Below are 12,580 nucleotides of genomic sequence, written 5' to 3'. Positions count from 1 at the left end.
CTACAGGGAACTCCTCAGGCAAACCTTCTGTTCACTTGGTAGAGGGAATACCTAATAATCACAGCATCCAAACAGCATATCCCCTAGCACATCACATGTCCAGCTGAGTCAGACTGCCCTATCCTCAGAGTCAAAAATATATAAAAAGTCACAGTCAACTCATTAACATGGTACACGTCTTGCAACAGCATCAACCAGAGGGTGTAGCCAGTGAGTAAAAGTAACATAATTCTCAATGTGAATACTGTAGCTTTCCATGTAACTGTTTATACATCTTTTCGTATTTCCCAATATTCTTGTCAATTAAGAGCTCTCTGTTTCAACAATAAGCAGATTTCAAGAATAACCTCAGTTTGAATTGCGCTCTACAATTTACTAGGCATTTTCATTTACAAGTTTTATTTTATCCTCAGTGTAACTCTGAGAGATGGATCTTTGTGTCTTCGTTTTCTGACATAGAAATTAGAGATCGAGAAATTGTCACCAAACTAGTATCTGGCAGAGTGAGACTGAAACCCAGGCTCTGATTTCAGACTGAACTCTGCCAACTCCCCATGAAGGGAGGCAATCCCCACGTGTTCTGAAGGATTTCCCTTAGAAGTCTATGGTAATCTCAATTTTTCCTACATTCCTTGTGCAAAGCACTAATAAAATTAGTACTTTCTTGGAAACTGTCTTTTTTCCCCATTATTTCATATATCTCCACCTTATCTATCCCACTCAGTAAGACTTTGGTTGCATTGTACCTTCAAGGCGTCCCTGAAGAATGTTCCTTCCCTCTGAACCCTAAACAACCAGGTCTAATCCCAGGCAACAGAACCCAGCACAGACCAGGGGCAGCCCCTTTCTGCCTCTCAGAAGCTCTCTCTGGCCTTCTCAACCCCTGCCCTTACTCAGGGAGACGCCGCCCCTGCGTGCTGTGGCTCCTCCACCACCAGCGCTGACGGCCGGGTGCACGCGTCCCACTGCACCGGACCACAAGCATCTGTTCATCACACATTTCCCACTGGAGCTGGATCCTCTGCAGAACAGCGGTCCTGAGTTACTTCTCTCTGAACTCACAGAACCGAGTACACAGTCAGCTGTCAGTAATGAATAAATCAATCATCTAATAAATAAATGAATAAAGCAACACTAATGAAGGCAGTTAGTGCCTTTGAGGAGTTCCCAGTCTCGCGGAGGAGAAAAACCTGGGAACAGACCACAACGAGCAACGGGACGAGCTGTGCTCCTGGAGCACAGACGGGCTTGAGGCGCCCTGAGAGCTGAGACAGGTCAGGACCGTGCTGCCCCGGCAGCCAGCCCTCAGAGACAGCAAAGCTGGGCAGAGTCTTCCAGAAGAGTAGAAGGTCCCCAGGCAGCGTGCCAACGTGCCTGGTGCTGGGAGGACTAGGGTGGGAGAGGGCGGCAGACGAGGATGGCAGGCTTTAGGGGGTTGTTTTTCTGGCTGGATAGCAGCCCCTTCTCCGGGGGGCAGGGGGCTGCTCCTCTGTTCAGCCAACCTCATGAGTCTCACAGCAGCTGCCAGTCAAGGGTTCTTGGTCCCCTGGCCCGGAGGACTTGCCAGAGGTTTCAAAAATTTCTCTGGGTTCACGAAGGAAGCCGATCTGCAGGAATAAAACTGACCCAGAGAGAGAAATCGAGGACAAACCTGAGGGAAGTGTGTCATGGGAGTGCCCGAGTCCCCGACTCTCGTTCCTCCTGGAGTCTGGTGTACCCCTGCCTTCCCTGAAGTTTTTTTTTTTGGTTTTTTTTTTAACCTCAACTAAATCAAGCTGGGCTTCTGTCACCTGAAAACACAAGAATCCTGATCAACACGAAGACCTTAAAAAAATCTCCCACAATATGCACGGATATAGGCACAAAGTAGCTACTCAGTATTTTATTCCTCCAATGGACCTTTTCCCATCATCAAGGTCAGTCTCTTTATTTAAAGATGGAGACATGGGCTTAAGCACTTTTCCCAAAGCCACCCGTCCGACTCATAACAGAGTTTACACTAGAACCTGAAGTCTCCTCCCAGAACAGCATGCTAGTCACACAGACTTGTTTCCTTTGCCGGCTGCTGGCCAATGAGCCTCAAGGTAAGAGGTGATCATGGGGTTCATATTTGGTGGGAAAAAAAAAAAACCAAAATGGACAAAAATTTCATGACATGACTGTAAAGTGATGACATTATTGTTTTTTAGTTAATTCTATAAACAGCCCCTGACGTGCACCTGCCTCTGCGGTGAGTGGGTATTTCGAGACAAAAAGGGCATGGATGGTCCTTGACCTCAAGTAGCTCACCAACCAGGGTGAGAAATGCAGCTTCCCAGAGCTCCCAGGCCCTGAAATGAGCCACCCTGGAGTACACGTACTTAACCACTTTAGCAATTGCTGGTAAGTCTCCTTTGAACCAGTTATGAGCCACACAAAAAATGTCACCTCATAATTTTGTAGCTGCAGTTAAATTCATTTTCAAAGATGGTATCGCTTAGCTGGACCAACTGCACACGGCGCTTGGTTTTTTTAGAAAATGCAAAACAGCCTCCAAAGACAGTGACATTCAAAAGAATACGCTACAGGGTTCTGAGGGCTACAGTCAAACAGGAGGTTCAAAGACGTTTTTGCCCAAGGCTAGGCGGCAGGACTGCCCTGAAGGGAACTATACTATCCAGGATGGGTAAATTTTTAAGTCGTTAAATTTGTACTAAATTTCCAGACAGGCATCTATCTGCCTGGGGGCAGGTGCCAGTATCACCTTAAGTCCCCTCGAGGCCCCCCAGCCCTGCGATGCTGCACTCGCTTATGCTGGATTTCTCCAAGTCGTGATGGGCTGAAGAGCTATTTCTGTCCTGGTTCTTTTCCATATATAGGTCACATCCCATTCCAATGAGTACCATCACAATCACCTCCTCATGGCCTGGTTATTGCAGAAAGCCTGATAAAATGAGACTCAAGCCCGACCTCCAAGGCAGAGTGGGCTGTCACGGAACTTGACCTGAATATTAGCTAAGCAAGGAGGCAGCTGGCGTCTTGAGCTTTCATCTTCATGGCACCGGGCCACTGCAGAACAGTCAGACAGAAGTACAGACAGATCATCAGCGAGCCCAAATCACAGCACTGATTCCTGAATCCATAACGCCAGCTCCTTCACAGGCACCGCCAAAGCAGAATGTCTGCGGGACTCAGTGCCCTGAGTCTCCACGGAAGAGTCGTCTCCATTTTCTGCCCGTCACCTCCAGCCAAAGCAGGTCAAGGAGACTCGTGCATCCTAATTCAGGTCTATAAACAAGCCCTCTTATCACACTGGATACCCCCAAACCTGAGGGGTCTTCCTCCATTCTTTCCCTGTGGGGCTGGACGCATGCTGCTTTCTGCATATGCTGTTCTTTGTCGAGTGAAGGAATGAAGTGCTAACTGCGGCTCTCTAGAACGTTCCTCGGCAGGAATGTAAATTCCCAGAGGATGAGACTTGTTTGTCTGTGTCCCTGTTTAACACCTGAATCCCCCCTCCCTGCTAGAAAGTAGGCACCACAAAAGCATGAGATCTCCTGTCCAGAACAGTGCCTGGCATATAGGAAGTGCTTGATACTTATCTGCTGAATGAATGAATAAATGATGGACGGTCACTGTGTCGGAATTGACTCCAGCGCCCCCTCCTCTCCCAGAGCAGCCAGGGGGGCTTTCCGCGACCCTCAGTGCCGTCTGTGTCTCTGTTATAACACGTATGGGATACTCTACCTACCACTAAGCATAGATCTGTTTTCCCAGCTAAGCTGGAAGACACTGTATGGCAGGAACTATGTTTTTTGTTTGTATTTGTTTTTGTTTTTATTTTTAAAATTGTTTTTAGGAACTATGTTTTACAACCCCACATTCTCTGTGTCTAAAACAGGAAGAGTTCACTAAAGTCATCACTGCTTGAACGACTCAAAGAATGAACAGAAATGTTTCTCTTGTAACAATGAACACCGGGGACTGATGATTTAACATCATACCTCAAGCTCTGCCTGGCCTCCAGCGCTTTGCGAAGTGAAGCCGCCGTGAGTCACTGGGCCCGCAGGGGAGGGGCGTTTGTTTGTGGAGGACTTGTTTCCCGACCTTGATGAATCACATGTATAATCACCCCAACTGCATCCTGTCTGGGGAAGTAACCAAAACCCCTATTTCTGGCCCCAATGGCTTTTTGGTTTTATGAGTAAATGCCACTGGCATGCCATTAAATAAATGCCCTCAGAAAGCCCTCAGCCAGGGCAATAACCTAGGCTAGTCAGGTTGGAGAGGAGCAGCCTCGTGAATGCAGCACAAGACAAAGGAGTTACGTTCCTCACCTTGCCTGGACCGTTGCTCCAGCTGCCCACTGGTGACCCTGCCTCTGGGTTCTTTTCAAACATCTGTTACACTCTTTTCCAATAAATCACAGGTATGACCATGTGATTCTCCTGCAGAAAAATACACCATGGTTCTCAGCATCTACAGAAGAAAGACACAGCCTTCTAGCCTGCCATTCCCTCTGGATTCTGGCTCTGACCAAGTTCACCTACCACACCTTCCTCCACTCTCACATAACCATATGCTCCAAATAGAATGAGTGACTTTCTGATCACATACAAATACTGTATTTCGCTCTGTGACTTTCATCCCTCTGTTTCATCCCGGAGTGCCTACCCCCAGCCATTTTCAAATGCCTAAAATTTGGAATTCCCTCCATATTCTTTGAGTCTCACAAAGTGCCACTTCCTCTCAGTGACCGTCCAATAAGGAAGAAGAATGTCTCCTTGGAGCGTGCTCCAATTTCATCCGCAGTCCCACTGAACTATTTCTAACGTGCATTACGAACACGGGTGTGCGTGTTCATGTCTCTAATAAGTCATTTCCTGAAGAACATCTGAACCTCAGTCAGCGTGAGACTCCTTCAGCTCCGAGCAGTGGCTGTCAGGGTGAACACCCAACATGAAAGTTGGTTGGGTGGAAAAACTCAATTTGTTCGTGTTTAAATCCTTATTTTAGGAGAGGTTTGACTTAGAAGTTTCTTATTCTCAGGTCTCTCATTTTATCGCTTACCTCCTTTCCAAGACAATATAAGGTTAAGAAAACCTTAGGTCCTTTCAAACAACTTGGCGTATATCCACGCATCTTGCAGGGGCGCTCTGCGCTCCAGGCTTCCCCGTGCTACCGGGCACTGCATGGCCCACCTTACTAGCAGGCGGAACAAGCTCAGGGGAGAAACTATGATTTTGATAATAAACGAAATAAAAGAAAAAAAACATAATTAAGGAGGGACTTGCCATTTCAAAAAGCGAACTTTAAAAAAGATAGCATATTCCAAAACAAAGGCTTCTCTGTCACTGGCGGTTTCAGAATATCCAGGCGCCGGTGCCAACTTCAGGGCGGACACATTCCTTCAGTGTGGATAAGTGAGAGTGGAAGCAATAAAGCTAAGCTTTGTTTGACGGCAAAGCACTTTACTCGTCTTTCTGTTTACTGGTATTGCTCTGGTTATGAGAACAGAGATGTAGAAGCAGAACAAGGTTAAAATCACCCAGGCCAAGGTCAGATAAAGAGGGAACAGGATGTCAAGCATTTTGCTTCCTTTACTGAGTTTTGGTGATGACTTATTCTGGAGAGATGGACAAGACAGGCCACTAACGCAGCTTGAGAGCCACCTCCGTGGGCTGCTCCTCTCCAGAGGCCAAGTCCCACCCACACCACTTAAAGGCTGAACGGCGATACAAATTTCTCCATCAGTTAAGCAAGGATGATAATACCTGTTAGAAAATAACGTCCTCAGACTTTATAAACTGTAAAGTGATGCTTAAATATTAGTCGTCAGTATAAATTCAGAGATAACTGGTTTGCATTTTTTTTCCCCTTTACCCTACATCTGGGTTTGGCAAACTCTTTCTGTAAAGGGCCAAATGAGAAATTTTTTGGGTGTTGTGGGCCCCGTGGGCCACTGTAACTACTCAACTCTGCCTTTAGAATAGGGAAGCAACTAGTGACAATATGCGGATGAAGAGATATACTTTGCTCTGATGAGACTTTATTTACAGAAGCAGGTGGCAGCCTGGATCTGGCCCATGGGCCATATCTGCAAATCCCTGCCCTACACCTTTGGAGAGAATGAAATCCCAGAGGCAGCCAGAGGGGCAAGTCCAAAATCTTTCCCAGAGGGAAGAATGACATTGTCAGTTTTTTGTGAGCAACCGTCTCAAGACTTACAGACATCTCTTTGAGGTGTTTTCTGAAATCGGAGTTTTCGTTTTTGTACATTATCACCATCGTCTTCAGCAGCAGCACTATTTTGTGCCTAAGTGAGAAGTACGACTGAGACAGGCACAAACGAACCCAGGTCTCCTGTACCTACCACTTGACCACACTCTCTCCTGGGAAAGACAGCTCTGATTATCGTTCAAGAAAATATCAATCAGACTTGTGGTGAAAGGTCGCTACATTTTTTAACAAATTGGCCCTTTGAGCAAGATGAATTTTAATGGATTGGTTTATTAACCTAAAGGTTGAACCAGGCTGTGAGTAACTGAATGATTTGCTCATAATTAGTATTATTTATAATTATTTTACTTGGGAAAAAATATCACCTGAAATGTCAGGATGCTTTTTTAATTGCTTCAGATGAGCTTCAAAATAATTGACTTTGCAGATGTCTTTTTAAAAAACTCATTTGAAAGTATCTGAGGCTGCTCAGAGTCTGTCTGGCAGAGGCAAGATATTGATATTCATTACTAGGAACTGGGATGAAATTGATCCATGATTTTTTTTTAACCACATGAATTGTGTATTGTGGCCACTTCTGGACTCTAAAACAGCTGGAATGCTGACAGAGTGGTGGGTTTGCTCCGCTTCCCATTAAATCTGCTAAGTAAGTATGCCATGTGCATATCAGTGTACGTTTTTTTGCTCAAATATATATTTGCATATATTTTGGAATAAAAGGGGAATAAGTACAGGCTTGAAAATTGAAGGGATATATATGTGTTTGGTGGTTTCAGAAAAATGCAAACCATCTTTGTACATGTTGTGCATGTGTACATGTGATTTAGATGGGATACTGATTTTTGAAGGTAAAAAGGTGTATCACTTAGCATCTCTGTAAATATTTGGTTTATCAGTCAATTGGTGGAGAAAAGTAGGAGAGGATTCATATCTGGAGAAAGACAGCTTTTAAAATAAGTAAGGTTGTGAAATACATGTTGATCAAGAATTTTATTTATTTAGGCTTTTTTTGGGGGGGGGTAATTAGGTTTATCTATTTCTTTATTTTTTGAGGAGGACTGGTGATTGAACCCAGGACCTCCTGCATGCTAAGCATGTACCACTCTACCACCTGAGCTATACCCTCCCCCCCAAGAAATATGGATTGTTTTTAAATTTTTTTTTATTTTAATTCTTTTTTGGGGGTGGGGGGTAATTAGGTTTTTATTTATTTATTGTAATGGAGGTACTGGGGATTGAACCCAGGACCTTGTGCACGCTACACACGCACTCCACCACTGAGCTATGTCTGCCCTTCCCTGAATAATTTTAAAACATGCAGTGGGATAACAGTGATGACACCTCATGACTCTTGAAACACCACAGACTTACAGACTTCGGTGTGTTCAGGCACAATCTCGGGAATGCCTCACCTCCACATGTGGATGCAGGAAGGAAGGGCAGGAATGACTTCATCTGACAGGTGGGGAAGGGAAGTCAGAGGATTTGCCCTGAGTCTACACTGCCTTCCCCAGAGACCACACTCATCCGGAGCCCGAGGAGAGGGTGAAGATGTATACAGGTGTCAGAGCCAATTTCAAGGCCTTGACTGGTCAGCTGAACCAATCTGACCCAAAGGTACAGAAGCTGATCTCCCATCGGAGGCATTGCAGCAAATAAGTAGTGGTCTGGAAAGGACACCCCAGGCAGGGAATATGGAGATGAGGTTACAAACACAGCCCCTTATTTGCTTCTTCTGAGCATATTCAGTCTGATCAGGTGCCTGAGACACGGTGGGACATGGCCTCGGGCAGCACAGTGTCCAGGACACAGACAAATCACTCTTCCAGGGAGCCAAGCAGACATCATCAATCATCTGCATGTTTGAGAAATAGAAAAATGCAGCCGAGGCTGGGAAAGGGAACATTTGAAGGTGGTTAAAAGGGAAAGAACACAAAGTTTCCCACTTATCTGCCAAAGATACACACATACACACATAAACACACACACACACACACACACACACTCACACAGGTTTCTGCAAAGCTCAGTAGGAAAATACCCCGCTGAGACTATTAAGGGTATATTAACTGATTAATTATTATTAATGCCATCTTTTATTTAGCTAGTAATTATAATCTATTAAGAGCATTTATTCACATTATCTTACTCATTCAATCCTCAGAAAAATCCTATAAGGCTCATCTGTAATATGTTATTATCTCCCTCTTATAGACAAAGAAAACGGAGACTCCGAGGCTTCCTTGCTTAAGCTCATCTCACTCCATGGCAGAATGAGAACTTGGGACTCTCGTCCATTACTGAGAGCAGCTGTGGGGACTGGAAGGAAGCAGGGGAAAGGCTGAGACATGGGCTCAGAGTGGAGAGGACCGAACACGCCATCAGATCAGAATTCCTTCTAGTTTAGGTCAAAAGTCCGGAGTAGGTGTGGCTCTATGACACACAACCAGAACCATCAGATCAACTTTCGGGCACACCTACTCACTTTTAAATTTTCTTGTGCAATAAGCATTTGCCCTCAAGCTCCCAGCCTCTGATGTCCTGCAAAGTTCCTGGGGCAGCTGAGTTGGAACCAACTTCAAAACCAGTTTAAGTCTCTGATTCAGATCCCAAACCCTCCCCGTCCAGCTCCGTGGTCAGGCTTTTGCATCACAAGCTACAAGCGAGCACTTTTTTCTTTTGCACTCCTTTGGAACTCCTCCCTCAGCCTCCCAACTCCTCTCTGCACCTCACCCCTCCACCTCTCCTGTCCATCCCCTCTTCCCACCATCAGAGACTCTATGCCTCTCCCCACCCCAGCCGTGACCCCCTACCCGGCCCCAGTCATCCTCTCCCGGGTACCTACCTGGGCTCTGCAGCCACAGGCACCTTCTGGCTGCCTCTCAGATTTCCTGGTTCTGTCTGTCTGATGCCGCCTGCCTCCCTCCAGGGCCTGAGATCCATGAACGTCTTGAAGCTCTTTGTGACTTTCCCTCCTTAGTTTATAATGCTAGGTAGGTAATAACAAACAAGAAAAGATGGCATCCGCCGTGGTTCTCACCCGCAGACTCCAGAAGTGTTAGCTCAGGCCCCAACATTGCAACAAAGAAAATCTTACAGTTGGGTACGGAAAATCAGTTAAGAGGACAGCAGGAGAAAAACTTCAGCGCTTCCAAAATTCCGCTGCCCTCCGGGGGCTCCCCCTTGTGGGAGATGCGGGGCATGGCAAGTCAGCGCCGGCGGGCCGGGGCCTCCCTCCCCGGGAGGAGGCGGGAGGAGAGCGCACACGGCCCGGGGTGTGCCCCACAGGCCGCGCAGTCCCGCGCCGGCCACGAATAAAGGCTCTGTGTGAGCTGCAGTGCTGAGGTCCTCCGTCATCAATCGGGGAAATACTCCGGGGAGGCAGGGCTCCCGGTGCCTGGGGGGCTCCGACTCCAGGTGAGTGTGCCATGAGTCACGGGCTCGCACAGTTGATGCTCTGTATGAAGTGGGGACGGGCACCCCTCTGCCTCTGCTTCGTGTCCAACTCCCTCACCGGCACAAATGTATCATAAAGCCGGACATTCACACACGGCCGTTCAGGGGAGACAGGCGTGGTCTCTGCCGTCTGAGTGAAGGGGGATGGTCCAGTCCCCTGGACTCTCGCCGGCGTGGAGCCCTGGCAGTTGACTGCTCCCCACCTTGATGGAAACAGACTGTCTGTTCAAACAGTATCTTTCTCCGGTGAGAGTCCATGTCATTCATCCTCACCTACCCTGGCAGGCAAGTGGGAAATCAAATATAGCCCTCTTCCTGCAAACAGAAGCAGAGGCTCACGAAACCAAGGAAGGTGTCCGGTGCGCTCGGAAAACCATCGGTGGAGCGAAGGGCCCAGGTTTCCTGACCTCCTAGCACCCATCTAGATGGCACCCTGTCTCTGGAGAGAAGGGGAGGTGGGGCTCAAGGACCTTCCTCAGTGCAGGGCGATGAGCTGCATCACAAAGGGGTAGTGATGGACTGGGCAGCCAGGAGGATAGCGTGCAGGGAGCGACACGGATCTCGAGACCCAGACTGAGCTGCAGGAGAGAGCGCGTCATTATGTCAGAAGCAGGAGAAGCAACCACTGGGCCCACTGGAAGGCTCATTTACCAAAACCAGGTAAGGAAACTGCAGAATGACCACAGTGCTCCAGCTGGAGTTGCCATGTCACCACGTGTGTTGTGACACACGGTCGCATTTCACCATCATATCGTTTCTAACATGGAGTTGGGTTAACCCCATTTACAGATGAAGAAACTGAGGTCAGAGTAGTTAACTGATCACAAACTAAGTGGCTGTGACAGGGATCAAGCCTAAGTCTATTTAAGCCCAGAGCTCTTCTCGCCGTGGCGCATTGCCTCTGTGACTCCCCTTGCTGTCCTGGCGGGAGGACTAGGCCAAGTGGTCAACATAGAACACCTCGTGTTAATTTCAGCAAGCCAAATCTCCAGCCAGCCCCTGCTGGTCTCTGTTAAACTCCACTGCCTCCCTGATGTTGGTAGCTGCTCTGCGCTGAACCACACGGAAAGACTGAGCTTGTGTAAAAATATAAATCTCCGTTTATTAAAAGCCCCTGCTTCGTCGTTGGCTCTTTCTCAGTAAGTGACACTGACACTACAGGAATGAAGACAAAACAAACACACACACACACCCAGGCAAGAGAAGCCAAGATGATGTGATGCAGGAGGTAAGTTCAGTTTATGATATGGACTCAACAAATACTTCTCAGACCTGTTTCGGGCTCTGGGCGGAATATGAAAAAGGCAACCCACCCTGAAGACACTTAAACTTTGTTATAAGCTGAAGTCAAGTAAAAACCAGCAGCAAGGATTTGGAGAATTCAAGGAAAGCTACAAAAGCAAGAAGTTTCCCCTTCATCCAGTTGGATCTAAACCTGAGGACCTTCAGTGACAGGACTGCTGTGAAGGATGGATTGAAAATCCGAAGTTCTCCTCCAGGAGAACGTATCAGGGGGTCTGGAGCATGTGCAGGACACCGGGTCAGGAGCTGAAGGACAGGAGAATGAGTGGGGTGGGAAGGAGAGTCTTGTTTCCCTCCGGGCTGCTCAGAGCACCCCATTTTGCTCTACATCCAACCCCGGGCACCATGGAACATGCTGAAAATAGAGCAACCAATGTACAGAAAGGACCAGAAGGCACGTCATGAAGAATTTGGAAAAGTGGAAATGTCTAGGCAGAGGAAGACCATCCGTGACATAACTGCTGTCCTCATGGAGCCAAAGGGCTCTCAGGTAGAAGAAAGAGACGGGTTGTCTCTGGGCTTCAGGGAACAGAATGGAACCAATGGGAGACACTTCCAAGAGAACACTTTTTGACTCATGGAATAAGAACATTCTGCTGGTTCAGTCCAAAGTGAGAACGCTCACTTCCTGCCTGGAGAGGGTCAGGAGGGCTCTGCCACTGGAAGTTCTTTGGTCAGAGAATGGGCTGGAGCAGGAAGAACTTCTGGACTGAAATAAGCCTTGGGGAATCTAGCTCCGAGGGTGCTGAGGCCCAGGAACCGCCTGAGGTCCAAAAGGAGACACTGGGCAAAAGAAACACAGGAAACCCTCGCGCAGTGTCTGACTCCCGCCGAGTCGGGGTCTCACGCTCTAACATGCTCCACGATCACCTAAGTCCCAAGTGTGCTCACACCTTCTCCTCCCTGCCCCTTGAACAGGGTGATTTATGTTACTATCTCAGGTAATTCTAATATGTAAGTAGCTCCCAGGCGAGGCAAATGACCTTTAGTGTAGTGGAAAACACCAAGGAGAGGCCACACTCTTATCAGTTTAGGGAGGATCTTCGCAGGTTTTAAAAAGGGACGTTTAGAAGCCATCCTGTCGAAGACCTCCATCCCTCATGTCTGAATTCCTTCCTTATCTTTGCTGTTTGAGTGCTGCCTGATCTCTGTCTGAACGCTGCCTCCAAAGCTAATTTCATCGTTGGCCAGTCTAATGGGGAAATTAGCAAAAAAAAAAAAACCAAAAAAAAACCCCCCACACACACATGCAAAATGCATCAGTGAGACATGGAAACAAAGAAAAAGGGAAGGGTACCTTTAATAGGCGCTGTGTCAGAGTATAAAGACAAAACCTGAAAGTGATACGGTTTATAAAGAGCCTGATTATAGTAAATTTTAAAAACACCATCTCCAGTGTGAATGACCACTACTAAATGATACACGATACTGGTCAAAAGCGTAGATGAAATTGTTGCCGTCCCGCTATCTTCTGCGTACAAGTGCAAGCCTTCCAGTGCCGGCTGAGGAGATGGAAGAACAGGGGCAGGAGAAATTTAAAAGGCGAAGGTTGCTAATGAAGGAAGCGAGCTATGGAGCCTTGAGGGGTGCTGGTGTGTGGTAT

At 47.3% G+C, this 12,580-nt stretch overlaps 1 long non-coding RNA gene across 2 annotated transcripts in view; it reads right to left on the bottom strand.

Annotated features, from left to right (window-relative positions):
• LOC107033857 (uncharacterized) overlaps positions 1-9,478 on the bottom strand; it is a 41,272-nt gene extending 31,794 nt beyond the window's left edge. The window contains exons 1-2 of one of the 2 annotated variants that reach the window (XR_012066651.1): positions 9,317-9,478; positions 9,065-9,208 (exon numbers count right to left, since the gene is read on the bottom strand). This is a non-coding gene — a long non-coding RNA (uncharacterized lncRNA). Of the gene's footprint in view, positions 1-9,064 lie in introns of both variants that reach the window. The other variant, XR_004186209.2, reaches the window with a different exon arrangement.
• Between the last annotated feature and the right edge of the window lie 3,102 nt (positions 9,479-12,580).

The sequence above is a fragment of the Vicugna pacos genome, chromosome 33 (assembly GCF_048564905.1).
Source record: "Vicugna pacos chromosome 33, VicPac4, whole genome shotgun sequence".
Classification (NCBI taxonomy): Eukaryota; Metazoa; Chordata; class Mammalia; order Artiodactyla; family Camelidae; genus Vicugna; species Vicugna pacos.
Note: the sequence above shows the minus strand (reverse complement) of the source record. Positions and strands in the feature narration are given on the sequence as shown.